General features: G+C 41.7%; 1 protein-coding gene across 3 annotated transcripts in view; it reads right to left on the bottom strand.

Moving 5' to 3' along the window:
- TAF3 (TATA-box binding protein associated factor 3) overlaps positions 1-27,179 on the bottom strand; it is a 164,885-nt gene that overhangs the window by 48,839 nt on the left and 88,867 nt on the right. The gene's annotated exons all lie outside the window — the stretch shown is intronic.

Here is a 27,179-nt window from a genome sequence, read left to right as displayed (position 1 = left end):
GGTATACAATGGTAGGCTTTCGAGGATCTCCCAAACTCGCATGCAATCATTCTCTTAAGATGAGCAAACAGGGACAGTTAGATAAACAAGCCGGGTCTTCTCCTTTCTCGTGGTTTGGCTCTCTGCTTACAGAACTGGCAACCTGTTAAGTACTTCCTGCTTCCTCAGTGAACCCCTCTCCTGTCTTTCTCTTTCCCTCTATCAATCACATGTATGATGAACACACACCCCCGCCTCTGAAAAATCATTATATTACATCATCATATGACATAATATCCTTAGATATGATAGAAAGGCATATATTTTTAGAACCTCCATAACACATTTTAATTCTTGGACTTCGGAAGATGGATAACCCCAAGCCCCAGACATAAGCCATATACTTCTGAAGTTGGCCACTTTGGATGGAGTGGTATGGAATGGAATACATACTGGTCAAGGTACGTCTCAGCTGGAGTTCTGGAAATAGGAACAACAGGCCTTAGGCAATCCCTTAACCACTCTGAGTCTGTTTCTTGACCTTTCAAAAGGTTGAATATTACTTGACCTGTCTAGTTAACCGAGCTGTTGTGAGATCAGATTATTTTTTAAAAATATTTATTTTGGGAGTTGGGCGGTAGCGCAGCGGTTAAGCGCAGGTGGCGCAAAGCAGAAGGACCCATGTAAGGATCCTGGTTCAAGCCCCCAGCTCCCCACTTGCAGGGAAGTCACTTCACAGGCGGTGAAGCAGGTCTGCAGGTGTCTGTCTTTCTCTGTTTTCTCCTCTTCTCTCCATTTCTCTCTGTCCTATCCAACAATGACAACATCAATAACAACAACAATAATAACAACAACAATAAAACAACTAGGGCAACAAAAAGGGAAAATGAAAAAAAATTATTTATTCCCTTTTGTTGCCCTTGTTGTTTTATTGTAGTAGTTATTGTTGTTGTTATTGCTGTTTTTGTTGTTGGATATGACAGAGAAATGGAGAGAGGAGGGGAAGAGAGGGGGCGAGAAAGACAGACACCTGCAGACCTGCTTCACCACTTGTGAAGCGACTCCCCTGCAGGTGGGGAGCCAGGGGCTCGAACCAGTATCCTTACACTGGTCCTTGTGTGGGTCCTTGCGCTTTGCACCACCTGCGCTTAACCCGCTGCACTACTGCCTAACTCCCGATCAGATTATTTCTTTCTACATATATAAGCATACACACAAGCATGGACCTTGCATACTACCCAGTGATAAAAGTCTGAAAGCTACTGGAGTAAATCAGAGATAAACCATAATCCAGAAAAGCAAAGCTTATCAAGGGACACAATGTATGGGTGCACACAACACGTGGAAAGTAGTTAGTGCCATCAGACAAAGTGGTATAGCAGTACAAAAAAGGAAACAGACAATTATGGCCATATTTACTAGGAAGACCTTAAGTATGCAGAATTAAGAAGACCAGAATATGCAGAATACTAGTTTTGCAGCACTGGGGATCCTTGGAGGCTGAGAGTGCTGAAGTCTAGGATGAAGGAACAGATGAGGAAGAGATGGCCATGGAACCCCTGGGAGTGGATAAGAGGGCTCATTTGTCAGGAAAGTTGGAGGCAAGATGGCGAACAGGAGAAAATAAGTATAGTAACATTCCCTCCAGATCCCAGAACTTCTAAAAATATTCCAGAACAATAAACATGATCCTTACCCTACTGGGAGTATGGACTTAAGAGACAATTTTCAACAAGAAAGAAAAATTAGAGTGTGTATTAGCAAAATAATTCAGGGATATATAAAATGGGTTAATAGATACTAGTAAAAGGTAACTAGTTAGGGGTTACTGAAATGATAGAGGTCATTGAGAATAAGTGCCTTAGGTGGGATGGTGGTGGTGAGCAAACAGGGAACATTAGAGGCAACAATACTGTTAAGCTAGAGTGAACACAATCTGACACATGGATTCACAATCTTAGGATTTTATTATTGTTGTCTCGTGCCCTAGACCTGTTCTTGTAGGGTCCTTTGAACACGCCCTTCTGTACTCCAGATCTTTATCAGAATAACAAGACAGACCTTAAACTTGCTCAACTGCTACAAGGGGGAATACACGAGAAAATGGGAAGGAAGACACTTTTGGGGTACTCTAAGTGAATGGATGAGACGTCTTATTTAGAATCCTTATTACTGCTATACTTATAAATTCTAAAGACATTTCTCTTCCCAAAAGTCTGTGAATCTCCATTAGTTAGCCTGGACAGCGTGCCTGTGGCCTTTAGAATATGTTCATGTGGATCTTCTTCTGCCTTCAAGTCTCATGAGGATGTAGTTCAGTTGTGAGAGTGTGATTCTCAAAGAAGTGCCTTACGAGGGAGCACAGAAGAGTAGAGGGTGTGTGATAAGTCCCCAAAACGCGACCTCCTAGGAACAGGCAGTACACTGCTAGGCTTTCCAGATGGGAGGTCTATTCCTCACCAGAATAACTTGAAAACTAGGGTTTTCTACAGTGCGTTTAAGATGAATTGCTTGACTAGCATGTAGTTCTATCAAATCGGGCCTGGCAAGAAGGCGACGGGTGAGGCATCTGAACAGAAGGGAGTGTGTCAACTGGGTTGGGGGAAACTAGTCTAGCTTTCCCGCCAGTACTTCAGAAAACACTCATCAGCTCACTTTTTGAATTTGGAGCTCACATATCTCAGAAGAGTATAAAAGTAATAATGATAGCTGTTATGTTTGAGAAAAAAAACCAACACAAAGAAAATTTCACATCATATTTGATTCACATGGAGTATCTACTAGCTAGGAGGGATTGTTCTGTTATTGTTTTATTTTTGTTTATCCCCAGTCACAGCTGCCAGACTGTAGGCATTTAGAAGGTTTACGTAGTTTGATTCTAAAATTGATTCTAAAGCTACTACAAGTATTGATTGTTGTAGTACTTAAAAATACAAATGTTGGGGCCGGGTGGTGGCACACCTGGTTGAGTGCACATGTTAAAATGCCTAAGGACCCAGGTTTGAACCCCTGGCCCCCACCTGATGGGGGAATGCTTTGCAAGTGGTAAAGCAGTGTTTCAGGTGTCTCTCTGTCTCTCTCCCTCCCTATCTCCCCCATCCTTTTTGATTTCTGGCTGTCTCTATCCAATAAATAAAGATTTAAAAAAATAAAAAATACAAATGTTCATTTTTAAAAGTTTAATAATTAATTGCTTTTCTACATTTAATGATTTGCTAAGAAATCTTCTATTGCAGCTGCAAAATTAATAAGAATAAAAAAAAGAAGTTTGTTGGAAGAGAAAGCCTTTACTGAAAACAGCAATAGTGAAGATATTCACAACATTTTCGAATCAGAAATTATATGACATATACCAGGGGACATAATAAATGTAGGCTGGGAGACAGTTCACTTGGTAGAGTGCACCTTGCTGTGTCCTGGCACAGTCTGAACTCCAGCACCACAGGGAAGCAACACCGCGCCAGGGAAAACCCCACAGTGCTGACGTAAAGCTGCAATGACTCTCCCCTTCTGCCTGCCCCTCTCTTTATCTAGAATTAAAAAAAATGAAAATGTCAATCCTAGAAATATGTACGGTCCTGGAATATCTTTCTCAATCTCTCTCTCTATGTCTCTCTCCCACCACACACACACACACACACACACACACACACACACACACACACACACACACCCAGATAAAGCATAAAATTAATCTCAATACCTATGAAACTACCATATCATTTCAGACAGAGAACATCAGCAGTTATCATGAAATTTCCTAGGTTCCTCTAGGACTCTCTATAACACCACCCTGTCCTGATTTTCCCAGGAAATCTCTTGTTCCTTTGTTTCCTTTACAGTTTTACCACATGGGCATGTAGCTGTGTTGGTTTGAACTTTTTGTAAGAGGCATCGTGCCATAAGGCTCTTCCACTTCGTTCATGCACCATGTGTCTTTGAGATTCACTTCTGCTGTTCAGCTAACTATGGCTCATTCATTTTTCACTATTGTAAAAAATGTACCATATTTATTAGTTCATCTTCTGGTATAGAAGTTTTCCACACGAGTGGATATATTTTATTTAACAAATATTACAAAATTCAAACAAATGAATGCAGTTGCTCTAGCTAATGCTTACTCAAACACAAGACTTCCTTGGTGATCGTGTATAATGAATTTATGGCTTTTTATGACATGAATAATTTTAATTCTATAGTCTAAGAGTTTGGAATAAGATAACCGTATGACATTATTGAATAATTTATGCTTTTCTGCTCCCTCAGTCCTCTACCTGATGGTTAATTTCAGTCTGATAACAAGTAAGTGGCAGTCTCTTTGCATGGATATGTATAATCAGCACCATTTACCCAGAATGTGTAAAATGTCTAAAAAGTGTTTTGACATTTTCCATTTGACAGAAATAGGATGCTCCCATGCAAAACCAAAAAGTCTTTAATATAAAACAGCATTTAGTTTGGTTAAGAGAAGCTTAGTGGTAGAAGATATTTAGTCTTGCTATGCTATTAACATAAAGGTGCAAAAACAGTAAAAAAAATAAATAAATCATAAATTCTTTCTAATTTAACATAAGCGCAAAAATAAAACCCCTGTTCCAAAATCAAAAAGGTGATGCTACAATCTAAAAAGTATTCTGAAGACTTCTATTACAGAGAACTAAGACTTTGCCATTTGCTTCTGTCTTGTGTATATATTTGGTAGATACATAATACATGAGTATGTTTGTTTATTTGTTTGTTTTCCTTAGCAGAGTACTGCTCAGATCTGGCTTATGGTTGTATGGGGGCTTGAATATGGGACCCTCAGTGCCTCTGGCATGAGTCTTTTTGCATCAACAATATACTAGCTCCCCAGCCCAAGGCAAGCTGTTAATTGTGAGATTTTAAACACATTTCTCAATGTCCTGGTGTTTTAGTTCGTGGATCCAGAAAATGAAGACAGTAGTACCACTTGTCCTTAGGATAAGTGAACATTAATTGCTAGTTAGAGTTCGGTTAGTGTTAAAACTATTAAATAATGATAAAGATGAATAAGAGAGATAAATGTTGTAAAGCTAACCTTGCAGTCATTTTAGAGAACCTGTCCAGTGTTGGCATCTGCAGGCAGAATGGCTATCACCTCAGGTCATCTGCCCTAACTCTCTTCTGCAACAAAAGCAGTTTAGAGTTGTCGTGGAGACCCTTTATGAATAGGTATCGCAGTAAGGGAATTGAGTTCTGCCTAAGTACTACTGATCAAGCCATAAAAGCATAAAGAAGAATTCATTATAAAATGAGTATCCCCTGTTCTGCTGATGTTAAAATTCGGCAGTGATACCATTTTTGAGTTGACTATCCTTAAGTGTGAGAATTTATTCAAAATTACTATTTGGTTATAATTATTAGTACTGTCATTCATTCAAAAGTTCCAAAAATTAGGAAACTAGGATATAACTTTTACATTTCTTCAGAGAAGAAAGGAGATATAACAAATCCATTAAAATACAGATGTTTATTAATTCAACCAAAAAAAAAAAAAGCTGCCACTTAAGAGAAGTTAGTTGAGTGACTAGGAGGTTCATGGTGGTCAGAACACTGGATCTTCAAGCATGAAGTTGTGAGTTCAGTTTCCAGCACTGAGAGTAATGGCCAGGTATATCCTCTCTCTCTCTCTCTCTCTCTCTCTCTCTCTCTCTCTCTCTCATACATCTTTTCATACTGTCAAACGTTTTGAATATATGGAAGTGCCTCATTTTCCAAAAAAAGAAAATAAGGTAAAATCGCAGGAATTACTCAGCACAGCTTAGTCAGCACAGAAACTAAATGCATATATCTAACTAGTAGTAGACGAGACGATGCAGTAACAGGAGAGATGATTGCTCCAGCACCCTTTCCAACCCAGCTGTCACTGACTGCAATTCAAGAGTTAACTGCATTTTTTTACTTTAAAATAACTTCAGACTTACAGAAATTCTATTACATGACTACAAAGTATGTATTAATTCCTTTCACATGACTTTGCCAAATTCTTACTTATTGACACAGAAGAAATAAAATGAGAGTCAACAAACAAGCTCCCTTCTTAGTGTGCTGCTTTATCATGTGTGCAACCCAGGTTCAAGCCTGGTACTGTGGTCTCAGTCTCCTTCTCTCTCTCTCTCTTTCTCTCTCTCTCTCCACCTCTTTGTCTCTATAAATAAAATAAAAAGGAAATAAAATGAATCTACATTAATATCAATCTCATAAATGTTGATGTGAGGGGAGAGGCAGTATCAGTCGCATTCCCCACAGGAGTATTGAGAAAAACATGCTTCTTTACCAGACTTCCCAAACAAAAACAAAACAAGGCTGTGAGTTCTGAACAATCCAAAAGGACTTTTTTAGAGGATAATATTAAGCTACTATAAATACTAACAAAGAACAAAATATATTTTAAACTAAACTACTAAACGTCTTTAAGGAAACACTACAATATAAAAAGCTCATGGACACTAGGAAAGAGAGAGAAAAAAAGGGAATTGTTTGCATATGGCATGAAAATATTTTATCTCACTAACAACACAGATGCACGTTACTTTAAAATTTGGTGGCATGGTCTCAAAACAAGCAGAAAATATGCCTCTGTTTCTAAACTTTAATGCAAAGACAATAAAGTGCTACTTGCATATATTTCTCCAAAACGAAAGGTAGCTGAAACAAGATTTCTTGGAATTTTTTGATACATGCAAACAGAAGTTAACTTCAAGCAGAGATGATAAAATTTTTTCATTGTATTAGTTTGTGTTCCACCATTTTGTAATAGATTTTTCTTTTATTAACAGCATGAAAAGGTTAATTTAAAATGTATATTTTACAAAGCCTATTTATTTGCGTGAATTTGGGTATATCTATTGTAACCAGTTTCTTAAATGACTCATTGCTCTTGTTGCTTTTATCATTGTTGTGGTTATTATTGTTGTTATTACTGTCGTCGTTGTTGGATAGGACAGAGAGAAATGGAGAGAGGAGGAGAAGACAGAGAGGGGGAGAGAAAGATAGACACCTGCAGACCTGCTTCACCACTTGTGTGGTGACCTGCTTCACCACTTGTGTAGCGACCCCCGTCCCCAGATGGGGAGCCAGGGGGTTCAAACCAGGATCCTTATGCTGGTCCTTGCACTTTGCGCCAAGTGCGCTTAACCGCTACGCTCCCACCTGACCCCAATATTCTTTTTTTTTAATAGAGGCGCAGAGAAATTGAGAAGGAAGAGGGAGATAGAGAGGAAGAGATAAAGAGAGACACCTTAAGAACTACTTTACCACTCGTGAAGCTTCCCCTTGCATGTGGGGACCAGAAGCTTGAACCCAGGTCCTCGCACATAGTACTGTGAGGCTCTGCTGGGTGTGCCACCCTACTACTGACATTCTTTCCCTGCTCAACCATCCATCAGTATATGCACCACTGGGTGCCTTCTAAACACCACTGCAGGAGCACTAGGTTAGATCCCAGAACTGAGTCCTGTCTTTAAGACTCAGCCACACTTGCTACTGTCATGGAGCACTATGGCAGGGACCAGCACACAGTCCCTACACAGTCACATCTGAGGAATCAAGACAAAGGACAGAAATGACAGTGCCAACTTGGTAGAGGCTGGAATGAAGTCCATCTGGGCAAAGTGCTCAGCATAATGATGCAACCCAGCACAGACAAGGCAGCTCCCAGTCCAAAAAAATCTCACCTGCAAAATACCAGGACAGCACCTGGCCCCTGCTTCTGAGAGCAGGATCACTGGCACCAACACCATCTCCACATGCACTGGGTGGAGTGCATCCTACAGGGCAGGAAGGAGTATTTATGCCCCTAAGAGTCTCACCCGTCAATATGCAAGAGTGCTGGGTGGTCTGACCACCTGATTTATGTCTCTCTGACAGGCAACATCTTTAAGAAGCTGCTGCCACCTTTCTGACTGTAAAGCTACCAGGTGAATGAGTACCCTACTTATAGAGGCAAGGAGACTCTGAAGAGACAGAAGGGAAGTGAAGTCATTTGATGAGATGCTAAGGATGAACAAGGCCTGAAGGACAGGCCTGGGGCAGCTGACAAGAGACAGACAGATGCCTGATGTCTGGGAGAGACATTCAACACTTATCTTTTTGTTCCAAATGAGGCCAAACAATTTTTTAAAGTCCCCTTGTAAATTTTTTTTAATTGCCCTGTCTATAATGTAATTGAAATTACGTCCCGGATACACACCTCACCATGTGAGATGGGCCATGCATATTTTTTAATGAACCTATTTACTTAAAAAAAAAAAAAAGAAATTAATAGCAAAGACAAGACAATTAGGCCATGTCAAATCATATAGTAAAACCACCTGAGTACACAATAAATTAATAACAGAGTGAAGATGATGTGTTATAAATACCCATATACACACTGACCTGTAAAAAAGCACTATTTCACTAACATTCTGCACAATAAAAAAACTAAAATGCTATATAAGCAAGCCAACCTGAAATGACACGAACATTATAAATGGCCTAATCTATATGTTAATAGTGTTGTATCACATAACTGCAGCAAGACCAAGATAACAATATGACTTTGGGGTTTCTATGGCTACATCCTGGGCCAGCATGCCTGGGAAAGCTGACACCACACACGCATTCTAAGGGCTCCTTTTTGGTTATTTATGATATGATTTATGATAACGACAACATCTCCTATTTTCTCTCCGCCTCAGATACAGTAAATTGCTACCGTTAATCACCTTCTTGGTTTTGCTATGATTACGGTAGCATAATAGGGCCCAGCTATGATAATAGTGTGAATTTTTGGAGAAGGAATAAAGACAAGGAGATGTCTTCAGACAATGTCAATATCGCTAATATTTTAATCATTCCTTTTTATGTGGCTTGGAATAAATTCTATTATGATTGGTAATCTCAAATCCAGGGTGGATCACATTCACCGCCACACACCACACCTCCACAAATAACCGCTACTGGGATTTTCTTAAACTTACTCATAAGTAAAGTGGATACACAGGATATAGTTTGCTTTCTAAGCATGCCACTTTACATGTTTCTTGCCTGTGTTTATGAAACACACTTGACTGCTGGTTTGTTTTCCTCCCTGGTAGTAGACAAACAAGGCAAACCAGTCATTCATCTACCAGAAGGCCAAACTGTACAGAAAGGATAAAGACTTCGCAATCACAGAGATGTGTGACCTGTCTTTGCTAATTACTAGCTCTGCGGTTACTTAATCTTTCTGATTTTCAATTTCCTTCTATGCCAACTCAATTAACAGAAAGCGTTACATCTGGCTCTGGAGTAACAGTAAGGCCAAGTCTATAAAGAACCTGGTGGAGTGCTTCGTGTAAGAGTTAGCATGTGCACAAAGAAGGGGAGCTTCCCCTCCCTCAGTGCCAGCTCTCAATGGCTACTCAATGGGAAGTGGAGACCTCATGAATCTGTGTGACCATGAACGTGCTTTGGCCAATGAGTCAGAGCTGCATATGTGACATTACCAGGGGCTTGAGAACCACGTGGGGTTCAAGCCTCAATCTGCATGTGGGGGCTTATCCTCTTACTGCACCTGGGAAACTTACACCCATTCTTGTGTAGATTGAGGGTGGATGGTAAAGACAGCACACCCTGTGGCCTGCAACAAATCACTATCCATGAGGCCACAGCCTACCCACTATGGTGAACGAATCACAGAGCCTGGTCACACCTAGCAGAAGTGCACAGCTCAGCAGACCCCAGCAGTGAGCTAATAACTGCCACTGCCGTGAGTCATGTGATTTAGGGGTGCGTAGCTGCACAGCCACAAGTTCATTTTTATGTCTGCACACGCACACGCACACGCACAGCTGATTTGTGTCCTTAAGCTTTGCAGAGGTGCTAGGGATATTCAGCTAGGGAAAGCGGAAGTGCTCGTTCAGGTCCTAGGAGGCACCCAGCAGGCCAATATGTAACCTTGTACTTCTTGGGAGCCAGGTGGTAGCCCAGCAGGTTAAGAGCAGGTGGCGCAAAGTGTAAGGACTGGCGTAAGAATCCTGGTTTGAGCCTCCAGCTCCCCACCTACAGGGGAGTCGCCTCATAAGCGGTGAAGCAGGTCTGCAGGTGTCTTTCTCTCCTCCTCTCTCCATTTCTCTCTGTCCTATCCAACAAAGACAGCAATAACAACAACAACAATAACTACAACAATAAAACAACAAGGGCAACAAAAGGGAATAAATATTAAAAGTGTACTTCTTGTTAAAGATTCCCAACTGAGTAAACATGTTGTCAATTCATGAACACACTGCCCAACAGAGCACTAACATGCCAGGGTCAGGTTCATCCCACCTGTGGGGTGCAGCTCACCTCAAATGCACTCAGGGACGTTCACTTGTACGCGTTTACAGCACTTTGCTTCAGGACCATTTCAAGCAGCACCAATACCAAAAGTGGTCATCACCAGTCAGATGGTGAAAATGAACACTGAGACCACAGGAGAGGTGAGACAGGGCAAGTCTCCATCTCCAAACTCAGCTGGAAAGGTGTGCAGTATACAACTTCAACTGTTCACCACTCTGGGTATGTCCCCGAATGCCTGTGAAAGTGCCACTTTTATTTCTGGAGTGAGAAATACACTTCAGTGAGCAAGTGAAACCATAAAATTAGAATCCTTACATACGGAGGATCAACAATGTGTAATTCTGTGAACACCAACTCACCAGCCTGGGATACCAATATAGAGTGGTGATGTGAAATAAAAGCCTCTGCCTGCCTCAAAGTCCATCGACAGATGATTGGCTAGAGAAATCATGGGAAATATACTGTGTGCAATATTACTACTCTGCAGTTAAAAAGCAGACAATTTTGAGTCCCTTGGATGGAACTGGATAGAAATGGAGGCTATTGTGCCTAGCAGAGTAAGTAAAGAGATGAATGACAACGATGTTATGGTTCTACTCAGATATAGAATCTAGAGACCTGATACACATGAACTTGCAAACAAACAAACAAAAAACCCACAAAACAAACAAACAGACTTTGTGAGAATTATGGTGGTTATCTGTGGGAGGTGGGAGGCTGGGGACAAAGTACTTTGGTGGTGGGTGCAGTGTGGAGCTATATCCTGTAATCTTATAATCCTGTAACCCACCATCAGTCACCAAAAAAAAAAAAAAAAAAGGTATGGAAATAGGAAAAGAAAAAAAAAAAAAAAAACTCTGCCTGAAAGTAATCCGTCTTCAGAAGGCATCTAATAGAAAAATTAGATATCCATATACTTCATGATCTACAACTGTGACCATATCTGTTAAGATGTTTTCCCAAATCCCTGGACATGCTATCAAACTGAAAGAACTGGCTCTTATGCTGAACATTCTGTCAAGTCATGGATGGGGTCATTCTCTGAACTCTGGAGCAGCCCAAGTTTGTTTCTGCCTTGGGGTCATCATCCCTGGACGATTTGTTTTTTTTCCTCCACTGAGAATATGCTTCCTTCATTATTTCTGGTCTCTCCCTCTCATTCTTTCAGTACTGTCTTCTCAAAGAAGTATTTTCTGGTCAAGAGTTAGGAAACTATCTACTAGATCCTTCAAAGCCTAAGGTATGGGCACAATAATCAAGCGGCAAGTAAGGAGTTAGGGATTGGCAGAGAGAAGGAGAAAACTGTGAGGAGATTGGTTAAGCAGAGACCTGAATAATGATGACAGCTGTCAGATACAAACCTGGAGAAAAGCATGCTGGGCATAAGGAATAGCAGGCATAGCAGCCCTGCAGTGGGACAAGCTCAGGCTCGAGGTGCTAAAAGGTAGGCTGTGTGGTGGCAGCAGAGTGGGTGAGGGGCATGTGGGCATCAGAGGCTACTGGGCAGACAGGTATAGCGTGTGGGCTTTTTTTTTTTTCCACATGGGAAAAAAAAAAGCCTGAGATCAAACCCAAGACATCACGCATGAACATTACTATGGAGTCATCTCCCCATGTAACATTTTTTAGAGAGAGATAGTGAAAAAGGTAGAGGAAGAGGGAGTAGGAGGAGAAAGAGAGAAAAGCATCACTCTGTTCCCTGTGGAGCTGCTCCTGTGTAGTGCCAGGGATCGAACCTTGAGCCTTGTGCTATGAGACACTCTACTGCTCTACTGCTAAGCCATCTGCCTGCCTTCCCAGAATGAATTTCATTTTAATGGTTAATGAGCAGACACTGATCATTTTAAAATAGTTTGATCTGACTTGAAAGATTACCCAAGCAGCTGTGTAAAGAATAATAATTAAGGGGCTGGGGAGACAGCATAATGGTTTTGCAAAAGACTTTTAGGCCTGAGGTACCAGGTTCAATCCCCAGCACCACTATAAGCCAGAACTGAGCAGTGCTCTGGTCTCTCTTTGTGTATATCTTTCCCTCTGTATCTCTCTCATTAAAAATAAATGAATATTTCTAAAAAGAATAATAATTAAGTTATTGGTGATCTAAGTGAACAGTTTTGATTTGGTAGTGGAGGGTAGTAAGGGTAAGGTATATGTCATACAACAAAGGCAGTCTCAGTCATGCCCCACCCACCCATCCATCCATCCATCCATCCATCCATCCATCCATCTACCACCACCCACTACCCATCTATCCATCTAACAGATATTTGCAACAGTCTGTGATTAGCAGACAAGACAGGTCTAAGTAAGCAAAACACAAGGGCTCCTTCTCATGAACTTTACCCGTCACACATAGATACAAATGACAGCGCACAGTAATATGGAGCCAGAAAAGCAATAACACAGGATTATGTGTGTAGAGAAGACAGGGGCCACTTCACATACAAGAGTCACTGAGGAAGAGCCGTGCCAGCCAAGACCAGATTTGTGAAAAAACTGTGGCTGTGAGATGAGCATGTGAGCAATCACTTGAGGGAAGCGAGAAAGCAGGGATGTGGGTGCTGCGGGCAGAGGTCTTTGTGTGCGGTGAGAGAAGCAGGGCCCAGAGCATGTTGGGCAGTGAGGTGTGCTGGAGGCTGAGGGAGCATGCCTGAGTGTGGTGGGAAACACCACTGAGTTTAAGCAGAGAAACTAATCTGAAGAAAGGAAAAGATTCAGAGTAATGAAGGAAAAATGCTCACTGTGCAGGCAGAAAAGGCAAATGAGGTAGAAAAAGTAAGCAATAGCAATGTGGAGTCTCAAATGGCAGTGCAGGTTTGAAAGCCCACACCTCTCAGGGAATCCATTCTGAGGTGATGTGACATTCAAATACAAAGCTTGTGCCATTAGCCAGCATCACTTCTACACAGGGACAGATTCACGCCAAAAGTCAATGCACTTGAGAAAAACTTGTCATCTTGGGTGTAATGCCTTACTTTGTTTTGCACAGCTTACCACCAGCCAAATGGAAAGTACGTGGGAAATGATAGTTCTGTTCTGTGGGATGCTACCTTTCCACGCTGCGAATTCTCCTTAGGGATGGAGTCATGCATACTCTCCACCAAGCCCTCCTTCCATCGCACGACTGTCCATGCTCCAAATGACCTTGACAAAATTCTGGAGGAACTATCTCAAGACCTGGGGCTCTGAAGCTATTTTAGAATTAGCTCTGAATAATTGTCCCACAATATGAGTTTCTTGATTAATTGCTTGAGATAAGGTCTCCTTTTCGCTGCTGGCCTCCTGTGGCTCCCTCTCCTCCCCATAATCACTTTTGTCTCATTCTTCCAACCCCTGGAAGGCTAAGAGGAAAATCAGAGATACACCAATTCCATTACTTGAGGATTAGTGAGGAGATAACCCTTTGTATTCCAATACTGACCACTATTTGAGTAATTATTCAATAACCATGGTGCGCTTGCAAGATGCACTAATTGTTTTTTGGAGGCTCACTCTTCTGTCTATCAGACAAGGTGGGAACGCTGTGTTCTTTAACATGGAAAAATCTACATTTGGGTCACAGGAGGGAAAAAAAATGGTGTTTCATTTTTCTTTCATTTCTTTTTCTACAGAAAAAAAGTAAGAGCTGGAACAGAAATAATTAGTCTGCTGAAGCTCTTACTGCCTAACTAGAAAATTAGGCCTCCATTTTTTACCAGATTTATGTCTTACAAGAGTCAAATTTCTGCATAATGTCGACAGAAAATTGGCAGGGAATGGCTGCTCCATCTAATTTCAGCAAAATTAGTATTCAGCCACCTGAATTGTTGGCAGGAGTCCAGCATGTTTATCCAAAGCAATAAGTATAAAGAAAATAAAAGAAAATTGACAATCATGCCAAAACAAGTTAGTTTCTCTCTCCACCTCTCTCCTCTCACTCTCTCACACATACAAACATTTGAAAAATGAGTGGCTAATTCTAAAAATATATTTCATCCTTGGTTTTATATTGTTCCCTTATAAATAGCAATTGCAAATAGACCAAGAAAATCCACCCTACTTTTAAATTACAAAGAACCTTATAACAGGAAGCTGATTCAAAGGGGGAACATTTTCTTTTTTTAATTACTTATCCAAATAAAACAAACTGGCCACACTAACTCTCGACTCCCTGTGCTGACAGATGGAAATGATAGTGCTGGTAATTTCAAATTCATCAGTAACTGTGCTTTGGAACACGTCCTAATAGAAAAATGAATTCTTGCTTACTTTGAGTTTTCCTAGAACACTAATAGGTGAGAAGCAACAAAGCCAAGTGGCACAGACATTGCATTCCACCTTCACTGAGCCCCACCCTGCAATCATCCGAGAACCTGGAGTTCAGAGAAGGGCTCTGTGTACCTCAGACCTGGCAGTATCCAATGCACTGGCAATAGGGGAGTGGCATTACAGTGATGCTGAAAGGTGGCATCAGTCAGGCTTGGGGGCCATATGGAAAAGGTAGGCAAAAGAAGGGCTTCCATTCAGTGTTTGTATACATTCAAATGACATAAGGCTAAGTGAAATAAGTCATTCCCTTAGTTAAATGAGGGACATTTCAAGTGTTCCCTAGGCCCCCTGAGACTAGATATCTGCCATCCTGGCTTCTAGAATTCTATTAGGATATCTCTAGCTGGAGACTAAGAGAAGCTTTTGTGGGATGAATCAAGAGGTAACTTGGTGACGCAGTATACCGGCGACCATGGGTGGAAATCCCCACACAATGCTGACGTCAGCCTTGGCGACAAGGTATGCAGTGGTCTGTAGAGGCGCATGGTGGACTGTGGGCAGATCGAGTCTGTGCTGGTGTACAAAGAAAAGTATAGCCAGCCAGAACGCGCTCTCTTTGGCTGCTGCTTCTTCTCCAGGTCAGAAGCATCTCGAAGGAGGTGCTCCAGGCATCCATCTGGGAACTGAACATGTGTGACTCTGCTAGCTGGTAAACTTTTAGACCCCTCTACAGCCATGAGCAACCTTTACCAGAGCTTATAATTGTTTATCTTATGGGACTAAACTTTTGATAACTATATCCAGGTTTTATGAACCTAGCATACTCTTATCCCTTGATGATAAGTGCTTATTTTGTCTTTTACTTGTTTCACCCTAATAAACCTTGTATTGTTTAAACCAGTTCCCAGCTCCCACTGTGAATCCTTTTACATGCCGCACCAGCCTCCACACAAAACCCTTTTTAAGTTGAATACCAACAGGTAACTGCGAAGCAGGTAGAAAAAGGTTCAATATGTGATGGGGAAAACCAAAGTCAAAAACAAGTGCATAACAATTCACATTACAAAAAGAGAAGAAAAACCTAGTATCTATTAAAGGCCTAAGGTGGTCCAGGCACTGGGTGTTGGGGGCAGAATTAGACCGAAACTTGATCCTCTAGGAAGTCTATGGTCTCTGAAATAGTAGTGGATTTGGATCAGATGAGAGTGGATTTCAGTCCCCTACTCATGTGCCCACTTTTCAAATTGGCTCACCTGGTTCCAGTCCTCTGCCCAGTAGCTGGAAGGCTGCTCTGTGGTAAAGGACTCAGACAGTTTGACTCCAACTTCTGTAGGTATCTCTTTTACCCACCCACCCTCTATCTCTATTTCCCACTACCCTATCAATTTCTGCTCTATCCAATAATTAAAATAAAAAATATATTTTAAAAATGGGGTGATCAGAATGCTATTTATCTCATACAATGTGTCCACTAAATGGTGGTGTTACAATTTACGACACAAAACCAGATCTTTATCAGCTCCTGCCTGGACTACTAGAACAGAAAGCTAGTTGGTTTTCCAGTTTTGATTTCTCACTATCTGCGATTCACTAAGTCCATGGCCATCTGACTTATTTTTCAACATCACAGACACTGGTTGAGTCTATGCTGTTGTTAATGTTGTCGTTATGTTCCACATCTACTTTATCTCCATAAAAATCTTCAGTGGCATAGGGGAGACAGCCGAACAGTTCTGCAAAAGACTTTCATACCTGAAGCTCTGAGGTCCTAGGTTCAATCCCCAGCAATACAGCAAACCAGACTGAGCAGTGCTCTGGTTAGTTCATCTTGGCCCCTGTCTTTCTCCCAGGGGTCTTTCTCATTAAAATAAAATATTAAAAAAAGTGTTCAGTGGCTTCCACCACTCTGCATTTGATCACACACTACCAGTCATAGTGTGAAATTTACGATAGTCAATGTCCTCCTTATTTTTAAAAAGTAATTCCATTTTAAAAAGATATTTTATTTGCTTTATTTTAATGAGAGATACAGAGAAAGACAGAGACAGAGACCAGAGCACTACTCAGCTCTGGCTTATGATGATGCTGGGGATTGTTAACTGAGATCTCAGAGCCTCAGGTGTGAGAATCTTTTGCAGAACCACAATGCTATCTCCCCAGTCCAATGCCCTCCTTATTAATTTTTTGTTTTTTAAAGAAGAAACTTAGTATACCTCTTAAGAGTTCAGAAAAACATTGACCCAACCCTCTCTTTGTAGAACATTCTCCTGCAGTTTGCTTCCACATAGTGCAAAAAGTGAATGAGATCCATGGAATCAGAATGACCTGGGTTAAAATTCTCATTCTGGGCTGGAGACACAGCATAATGGTTATGCAAACAGACTCTACCTGAGGCTTCAAAGTTTCAGGATCACTTCCCAACACCGCCATAAGCCAGAGCTGAGCAGTGCTCTGGTAAAAAAAAAAAAAAAAAAAAGAATTCTCATTCTGACATGAAAATTTAGGCAAAGCACTTAGAGTTTAGCAAGCAGAAGGACGTGATAAATGAGCCCTCCCTTTGCTCTCTACATAGGGACTCCCTGATCTGTAAAGAAGAGATGCTTGTTGATCATTGTCTATCCTATACTGCAGGGCCTAGACAAGACAAGTCTTTGCTGACTTGAAAATAAATCACTTTCCCAGGATGGGCACTGTCCAGTCACATTTATTATAAACTAATGTGAAAATTACACCTTCTTTGGTAAGGCATCACTAGGTGGCAGACAGGGGTGAAAGTGCACTGGCCAAAAAAATACTTACTAGGTTTGAGCTCTTCGCTTGGTACAGTAGAGGTGCTGTTAGAAAAGTCTCTCAGACAGACATATGCTGTCCACCTCTATACATTGAAATATAACCCAGTAAGAAAAAGAAGTCAAGGGAGTCGGGCGGTAGCACAGCGGGTTAAGCACACGTGACGCAAAGCACAAGGACCGACGTAAGGATCCCGGTTTGGAGATTGGGTGGTGGGAATTGTGTGGAGTTGTACCCCTCCTACCTTATGTTTTTGTTAATTAATCCTTTCTTAAATAAAAAATTAAAAAAAAAAAACCTGAGCATTTTCTGGGGGCTGGCAGAAGGGGGGGTGGTTAAGAGACAGGAGCTGTGCTCTGGGAGGTGGCTCAGTGGGTAAAGCAATACAAGCATGAAGTTCCGAGTTCAATCACCAGCAGCACATGTACCAGAGTATTATCTGCTTCTTTCTTTTTCTCCTCCTATCTTTTTCATTAATAAACAAATAAATAAAATCTAGGAAGGAAGGAAGGAAGGAAGGAAGGGAGGAAGGAAGGAAAGAAGGAAGGGGAGAACTGCTCCTCTTTGGTCTATGGTGGTGCCAGGGATTGAACCTGGGATCTCACATCCACAGGCATGAAAGTCTTTTGCAAAACCACTACACTGCCTTCCCGTCCAACTTAGTACATGGTAAATGACTTTAAATTGCCAAAGCCACTCACTCAACACCACTCAAACGGCAACTGTGAGCCCAGCATACCTCCAGCCACTGTGCACAACATGAAACAAGGGAAGAAAGAGATCCAGCTGGGAGTGGGAGGATAGAGGACACACCAGTCTCTCTAGTCCTATGGCTACATGAAATTTTCCATAACTTGAATTCAAGGAGATGGAGAGGGAAGGAGGGAGGGAGGATTGATTGATTGATTGATTGTGTGTGTGTGTGTGTGTGTGTGTGTGTGTGTGTGTGTGTGTGTGTGTGTGTGTTGTGTGTGTGTGTGTGTGTGTGTTCCTGCCCTCACTGGGACAGAGTGAAACCACTGAGTGTGTCTGCTGTGGGGAAAGCCGGAAGATGAGGCAGAGCTTGTGCTGCTGGGTGTGGAGTATGGGGGATCAAGGATGAGTCCGCCCATTGTGGCGTGGACCACGAGCCTGCCTCTGCACCTGCATGTACAGACGTGTTTGTATGTGCTCTGGTGGTGACGTCGTGAGGTAGAGTGGAGCTCCAGAGATGTCACACTAACAGTAGTCTCCTCAAACATGCACAGCCTGACAGTGTGACTCACCAGGACTGTTGAGAATGTGTCAATAAATCATTTGGGCCCTATGTCAGACACCTTTACTATATGGATTCAATACGCTGAATCTTGCTTTCTAGCCAAGCAGGAGAGTGAAAATCTCTGCCCCAGACAGGGAGAAGAAAGCTAGACATCAATTTTTAAGCTTTTGCCTTCTCTGGATATATATTACTTTCTTCGCTTTCAATCTGCCTGCTTTCTATGGCAAGCCCATGTCATTTCTATGAAAGAAATAAAGAAATAGCGAAAGAAAGAAGGAAGACAGGAAGGAAGCAAGACAGGAAGGAAGAAAGGAAGGAAGGAAGGAAGGAAGGAAGGAAGGAAGGAAGGAAGGAAGGAAGGGAGAAAAAGAGAAGGAAAAGGGAGGGGAGGGGAGGGGAGGGAAGGGAAGAAGGGAGAGAGGAAGGGGAGGGGAGGGGAGGGGAGGGGAGGGGAGGGGAGGGGAGGGGAGGGGAGGGGAGGGGAGGGAAGGGAAGGGAAGAAGGGAGAGAGGAAGGGATGCTGGCTGGCTTAAGTATTTCTAGGCACCACTACATGTGAATTTGCAGTGAGACCTTATGTTCTGAGTAAGCGATACTTCCAACACAGTTAATTTCAGTACTTTACAAGGGACATTAAGTGGCCAATATATGTGACAATGTGATTTTCATTATTTAAAGTTTTGCACTCTGGCATGCTTCTTAGTCTCTGCTCTTCCTGACTTTCTCATCTTTTTGGACATTTGAACTATCCCCATTTTTTCTCTATCTTCATGATCAGATCTTTGACTTTTGCCTCTAGTTAGCATTTTATGTTCATGATTTTTAGATTCATTTTCGTCTGGACAGAAACTCCACAGGAATCTTCATTCAAAGGGATTCTGAGGAAACCACCTGCAATGATGAGCCAAGACATCAACTTGAAGAAAACCCCAAATTCAACAGAATAAGCATACTGATGAGGACCACACACACAGCAGCAGTCCTAAGCATGTCACCATGAAAAGCTTTATGGAGGAGGAGCGCAGCAGATTCAGAGAGATGATGAGAGAATGATAGGAAAACTCCTAACAGTGTTCAGAGGAATGAAAAGTGCAGTGCATGAGCTAAAAAACACAGCAGAGGGGAGGCTGATAGAGGAAGACTGATGCCAAAAGTCAAAGCGGAGAGCAGGGAGACATAAGGAAGAAGAATGAACACACATGCACACACGCAAAAAGAAAAAAGCACTAAAATAAATGGAGATAGGGCCGCATGGTGGCACGTCCAGTTAAGTGCACACATGTCACCATGTGGAAGGACCCTGGTTGAAGCTGTCAGTTCCCACCTGCAGAGGGGAGGCTTCATAAGTGGTGAAGCAGTGCTGCATGGGGTCTCTCTCTCCCTCTCTCTCCCTCTCTCTCTCTCTCTCTCTCCCTATCTCCCCCTTCCCTCTCAATTGCTCCAACCTTTCAAATGAAAGGAAAAAGAATCAAAAACTAAACTAGATAAATGAAGAAAATATAAGAGAGCTATGAGACAAGATTAAGAAGAGCAACATTTATATCACAGGGCTATAAGAAGGAAGTGAAGGGGCAGGCAGTGGTGCACCGGGTAGAGCACCTGGTCCATGCTCAAGGACCCAGGTTAGAGCCCCTGGTCCCACCTGCAGGGGGCTAGCGTTAAGAGAGAAGTAGTGCTGCAAGTCTGTCTTTATCTATCTCTATCTCTCTATTCCCTCTTGATTTCTCTTACCCTCTACTCAATAAATGATAAAGAAATATATATATGTGTATATATATATATATATACATATATATATATATATATGAAGATGGATGGAAGGGAGGGAGGGAAGGAGGGAGAAGGTGGGGGATTAGATGGTGGCTCACTCAGTAGAACACACCCTTTACTTTCTCTCCCTCTCTCTGTCTTCTCCTCTCTCCATTTTTCTCTGTCCTATCTAACAATGACAATATCAATGACAACAACAATAACTACAATAATAAAAAGGGTAACAAAAGGGAAAATAAATTAAAAAATAAATACATATTAAAAACACACACACACACACACACACACACACACACACACACACACACACACACACACACCCTTTACCACAGTGGAAGACTTGGGTTTGAACTCTTGCTACCCCATGGGAATACCAGCAGGGGCTGGGGCAAGAAGCTTCATGAGCAAGTGGTTCTGCGATGTGTCTCAGTTTCTTTCTTCCTCTCCCTCTCTATCTCAGCCTGCCTATTATCCTCTATCAAAAAGGGAATCCTCCGGGACTGGTGGGGTTGTGCAGGCACTGCGACCTAGCAAAAACTTTGCTGTCCAAGTGGGTAGGGGGAGGACAGAGAAATGGACAGAATTCATATGTGAATCAATATTACCTGAGAATATCCTCAAGTTAAAGGAGACAGACCCCAGATACAGAAGGCTCAAGGAATTCCAAGAAATATAAAGCCAAACCCGAGTTCACTAAGGCACATGGCAAATAAAATGGCAAAGACCAAAGACAAGGAGAGGATTCTGAAGGCTGCCAGAGAAAAAAGCCACTTGTAGGAGAAATCCTCTAAGACTATCAGCTGGTTTCTCAACAGAAACTCTAAAGGACTTCTGTAACATGAAAATAATAAAGGATCTCATCCATTTGGGGAAAGGAAAAAAAAAAAAAGCAAAGCAAGGAAAACTAGTAAAAGCCAATGAAGACTGTGTACTTAAGAGTGGAGAACTGAAGTTAATAAAGGGGGTGGGGGTGGGGAGCTGTGGGAGAGAGGAAGTCCAGGGGACTTTAGTGGAAGGATATTGGTGCTTTGGGGGAAAAACTATTTTGAAGTGAGAAATTGTACTTCTAAAGTATTTATTTATTTATTTTCCCTTTTGTTGCCCTTTTTTTTAATTGTTGTAGTTATTGATGTCATAGTTGTTTGATAGAACAGAGAGAAATGGAGAGTGGAGGAGAAGACAGAGGGGGAGAGAAAGACAGACACCTGCAGACCTGCTTCACCGCCTGTGAAGCAACTCCCCTGCAGGTGAGGAGCCGGGGGCTTGAACTGGGATCCCTACACCAGTCCTTGTGCCTCGTGCACTTAACCTGCTGTGCTACCGCCTCACTCCCCAAAAATATTTATAGGGTTGTCATCCAAAATCATCTCAAAAACAAATAAAAGCTATTGTTAAAAAGTGTTTACATTAAGCACACATGGCGCGAAGTGCAAGGACCGACGTAAGGATTCCAGGTTTGAGCCCCTGGTTCAAGGCCCCAGCTCCCCACCTGCAGGGAGGTGGTTTCACAAATGGTGAAGTAGGTCTGCAGGTACCTATCTTTCTCTCCTCCTCTCTTGATTTATCTTTGTCCTATCCAACAACATCATCAATGGCAACAATAACAATAACGACAACAAGGGCAACAAAAAAGGGGAAAAATAAATTAAATATTTTTTTTAAAAGTGTTTATAGCTGAAAGAAAAAAAGTATCTTTAATTGAAACAAACAAACAAAAAATCTCCCAGAACTACCAGAGGTAAATCCTATAGATATGCCAATAAAACTTAATTAAAGCAGATAGGTTAACATGTATTTGACAACATATTCACCTGAAGTCTTTTTTTTTCCTTCGGATAAGCAATGTTCTCTACTAGGCTCACTCTTTGTGGGGAGCCTTCTGAGAACCACAAAGGCTGTGGATGTGTCACGGTAACAGTAGAGTGACGCTCCCAGTGAGATTGCTCCTGAATCAGAATTAGTAGCTAGAACATAACATTATGGACCTTAATAAAAATGTCAACCTGTCTGAAGTGGTGTCATGAGAGAGCACCACTTGTAAAGTAAACAATTAACCTTTGGACAAATACCCCTGGTTCTGGAAACTGTACTGGGTTTGACAATTGGTGGTGGGCAGGGGAAGAGATGGCCAAAAGTTAATGAAAATCAGGATCTGTTAAAAACAACTCCAAGGGAGTCGGGCGGTAGCACAGCAGGTTAAGCGCACATGGTGCAAAGCGCAAGGACCAGCTGAAGGATCCCAGTTCGAGCCCCCGGCTCCCTGCCTGCAGGTGTCTTTCTCGCCCCCTCTGTCTTCCCTTCCTCTCGATTTCTCTCTGTCCTATCTAACAACGACGACATCAATTACAACAACAATTGTAACTACAACAGTAATAAAAGACAACAAGGGCAACAAAAAGGAAAATTAATAAATGGAAATATATATATTTCCATTATTATTAATGTATAATATATGACTATATATAATAATTATAGATTATATATATAATTTTTTTTTTAACTCCAAAAGATGTGCCAAAGATAGATCTCATTTAGCTTCTGAACATCCGGGACCCTAGTGAGCTTGAGTCACTGGCTTCCTGGCAACCAGCATGCTCATAGCTTCTCTACCAGGAAACACTCAGAACTCCACAAACTCGGTTGTGGCCTCTCACTTTTCCTCTATACTGCCTCCCACCTCAAGTCAAGGCTTTCTTTGATTCACAGGTGATTCCTAAGAACTTACTCCTTTCCAGACTTGATGGGATCAAGCGGGAAGGCCAATCCCTGGCCCTGAAAAGTCCTGTCTGGCAGGGGAGGCTCTCTCTCCCTTCACCTTCTCTACTTCTCGTCTTGGCCTTTACCACAGGACATCCATTCACCTTCGCCCTTGAAGGTGCAGTGTCCTCCCTGGACCACATGCTTCCTGGCAGCAGACACTACAGCTCTTTCTCCGCTGATTACAGATTCTGGAAGAGAGCCTCACACCAGGAGCTCAATGACCATTTCTGAAATAAATGAATGACTTAAACTGTTAGCACTTGGTGTTTAAGGATAATTATCTCTTTTCAAATACTACCATAGTGCTTATTGATATTAAAAGGAGATCCAGGCAATTATACATAAAGAGACTAGCTCCTGTATTTTGTTGAATCTAAGATGCCTTCAATTGCAAAAGCCAAGCTTACTTTATTTACCATAAAGGAAATAATCCTGGCAATTAAATTCCGAGAATGAATTTTTATCACTAAGACATTTTTACCATAGGCTAGTAGAACAAGCTGCTCTTATTCAGATGGCACCTGTTACTATACCACTCAACTATTCATTAAAGAATGAAATGTGGGCTGGGGAGATGGTATAATGGTTATGCAAAGAGACTTTCATGCCCGAGGTTCTAAGGTCCCAAGTTCAATTCCCAGTACCACCACAAGCCAAAGTTGAGCAGTGTTCTGATATCTATCTTTCCCTCTGCATCTCTCTCATAAAAAAAAAAAAAAAAGACATGCTTTCTCAGGTAGTTCTAAATGTCTTTCAGTATTAACTTGTAATTACTTTTCAACTCTGAGTCATCAAAACCAGTACCTTTGACTATACCCACTAAGCCTTGCTCACAAGCCACTGACACTCATTCTACCAGTAAAGACACATGTGCAGAGAGGATGGCTACCAAGCAGGAATGCAAAAAGCACCTGGATTCCAGAAATGCTAAGCTGGGGGATTTCTGCATCTTGGAGACCAGAAATCATGTCTCTTCCTCAACCTATACAAATGAAGAAATAAGCTTAGGATGTCCCTCCTAATTTGTGCATGAAGGGTACTAAGGAAGTTCTTCCAATTGCTGGATCATTGTGAATTGTGTGACACTTTGATCACTGTGTCTTCCTTTTCTTTCTAGCTGGACTGGGGGGTGGGGGGAGAGAAGATGGAGGAGAGAAAAGGAGCCCAGCACAGAAGTTTTACCAAGCCCGGAAAAGTTACTTGTGGTAACATCCACTCTTCACTGGCACATGTGAGGCGCATGAAGCCTGTGTTGTAGTACCTGGCTTTGGAACGTTCTGGCATTGAGAACATACATAATATAAACACAGTGAGATCAGCATCTCTGTATCTGGTCTGGGATTGATTTCATGGAACCACTTGCATTCTCAGGGGCCTGATATTTTAAAAAAGCAAAGTATTGGGGGTCTAGGAGGTGGTTCAGTGGGGAGAGTGAGGAACTAGTAAGCACACTTAAATTCTGGTTCCACATAGGACCAATCAACCCCTCCAGTCTCTCTCTCCCTTATTCCTTCCTCCCCAACCAACTTTCAGATATTTGCTGTAGAGAACATCTGCTCGGTGCTTCTGGGGTGTGTGCTAACTCATGGAATTCTGATGTGGTGAGAGGCCCTTCTCTCCCGTGCATGGAATGCAACCTTGACCAGAACACTCAATATTCAGTGAGCGTTTGTGTTTTCTAAGAAGTATGGAAACAGAGAGAACTGCCAGCCCCAGTGAAAGTGAACCTCCCTCTCAGGACAGGGGTCTATCCCTCACCCTGGTGTAAACAGGGTGTGCTGCTGCACTGACTGGTGCAGGTGATTCTTCCTAAGAGTGCTGAGGTGTGGTGGGATGGGGTTGCAGGGACACTGGAACAGAATGCCAGTAGAGACAGACAAAACTGTAAGGGCACTCTCTGTCTCAAGGTGTTGTTTTTTTTTTTTCTCCTCCTTATTTTGCTGTGGTATGGTCAAAGGTCTAAAAATCAGTCCTCTCACTCCCACTTGCAATACTGGAAACAAGAACAAATGGATGAGCTCTCAATCTTTATTTTTTTTTAATTTTTTTTTTAAGCAATTTAAGAGCTCTCAATCTTTTGCTTTAAAAGCAAGTTATGGTAAATCTCCAAAGTAAGGAGCTAGATGCAGTAAAATCAATAATTCATCATACATGCAGAATTCTAGAGAAGAAATTCCGGAGAAGAAAACACCATGCAAGATTAAAAGATCTGCCTTCCCCATGATCCCATCATTTTTATAATGTCCTTGCTACTGTGATTAAAGAAAAACAAGCAATACCATTTTTGTTAGCAAAATATTGACTGTTATTTTATTAGTATACTTTCTAAAGAATTTTCTTAAATTTAGCTAGGTGGTATATAATACTGAGATAATTAACATTTATTGTATACCACAATTTAACCATAAAAATATATTGTTTATTGTAATATATTGCTTTTTAAGTTTAGAAATTTGGAACATTGTCATCTCACACAGTAATTACTGGTCGACTCCTGAAAGATTTTGATTTTATATTGTCCCAAACCAGTCAAGAAGTCAGAATAGTAAAAATGTGCAGTCTTCAAAGATAGCTGTTTATATATTTATGATCATAGTGACCCATACTGACATAATATAAACAGTTCTATCTGCGTGCCATTACATCTTTATAAAAGACACTAGAACCTTTGTGCTCCAATGTCATCATGACAGAGTAACCGCAGACATGTGGACTTGCTATTTCCTGATGAAAACAAGAGGAGCATAAGCTCAGTGGGCTAGAACGGCCCAGCTGAGGTGGAGCCAGCACCCCCTAGACATGTGTATGTGTCACAGGCATGGACTTTATGTTTAATGTTAGGAGAATTCTTCAGGAGATCAATAAAAAGCCACAAAGCTGGGCAACTTTATGTTCATTATGCCTAAAAAGTAAAAATAAATAAATAACAAGCTTTATATCAAGATTCACACACACAAAAAAAGAGTCATATTTCCAGTATTAGCTAATATCAAGGAAGTCTGGGGGGGTTAAAATTTGGTAGCTCACATATCTAATTACAACGGTCATAGAAAATGGATTTATGGGGGATGGTGGTAGCACAATGGGTTAAGCACACATGGCAAAAAGCGCACGTTCTGACATAATCCCGGTTCGATCCCCCAGCTTCCCATTCGCAGGGGGGGGTCACCTCACAAGCGGTGAAGCAGGTCTGCAGGTATCTTTCTCTTCCCCTCTCCATCTTCCCACCCTCTCTCGATTTCTCTCTGTCCTATCCAACAATAACAATAATAACAACAACAAATGATAAGCAGCAAAAAAGGGGGGGAATAGCCTCCAGGAGTAGTGGATTTGAAGTACAGGCACCAAGACCCAGCAATAACTCTGGAGGGAGAGAGAGAGAAAGAAAGAAAGAAAGAAAGAAAGAAAGAAAGAAAGAAAGGAAGGAAGGAAGGAAGGAAGGAAGGAAGGAAGGAAGGAAGGAAGGAAGGAAGGAGAGATAGAGATAGAAAAAAGGAAGGAAATGGATTTATATAGTTAGAAGATGGGTACTTATCATCCTTATAACATGAAGGAGTATTATGATAACATATCAGGAAACTAAGTTGACATGATTATCCAAAACAGAAATCCTTAACCTCCTATAATTTCTGAATAGCTCCTCTCTTTTTTTCTTCTTCTTTTTTTAAAAAAAAAAAAAAAACTTTATTTATTTATTATTGGATAGAGACAGAGAGAAATTGAGGGGAAGGGGAGGTGGAGGTGGAGAGAGACAGAGAGACACCTGCAGCCCTGCTTCACCACTCATGAAGCTTTCCCCCTGCAGGTGGGGACAAGGGGCTTGAACCCAGGACCTTGCACACCGTAGTGTGTGTGCTTAACCAGGTGCACTACTGCATGGCCCCTGAATAGCTCTTCTCTTAAATGAGGTTTGAACAAACTTGTGACCTATGATAGAATGAAACTGGTGGACAATTAGAGAACAAGGGGGTCTTCTCTAAAGCTTTATACCTTCCATTACCAGGGTTTCACTTCTCTAGGGAGAGAGAAAGAGAAAAAGAGAGAGAGA

Source organism: Erinaceus europaeus, chromosome 6 (assembly GCF_950295315.1).
Source record: "Erinaceus europaeus chromosome 6, mEriEur2.1, whole genome shotgun sequence".
In the NCBI taxonomy this organism is placed as follows: Eukaryota; Metazoa; Chordata; class Mammalia; order Eulipotyphla; family Erinaceidae; genus Erinaceus; species Erinaceus europaeus.
Note: the sequence above shows the minus strand (reverse complement) of the source record. Positions and strands in the feature narration are given on the sequence as shown.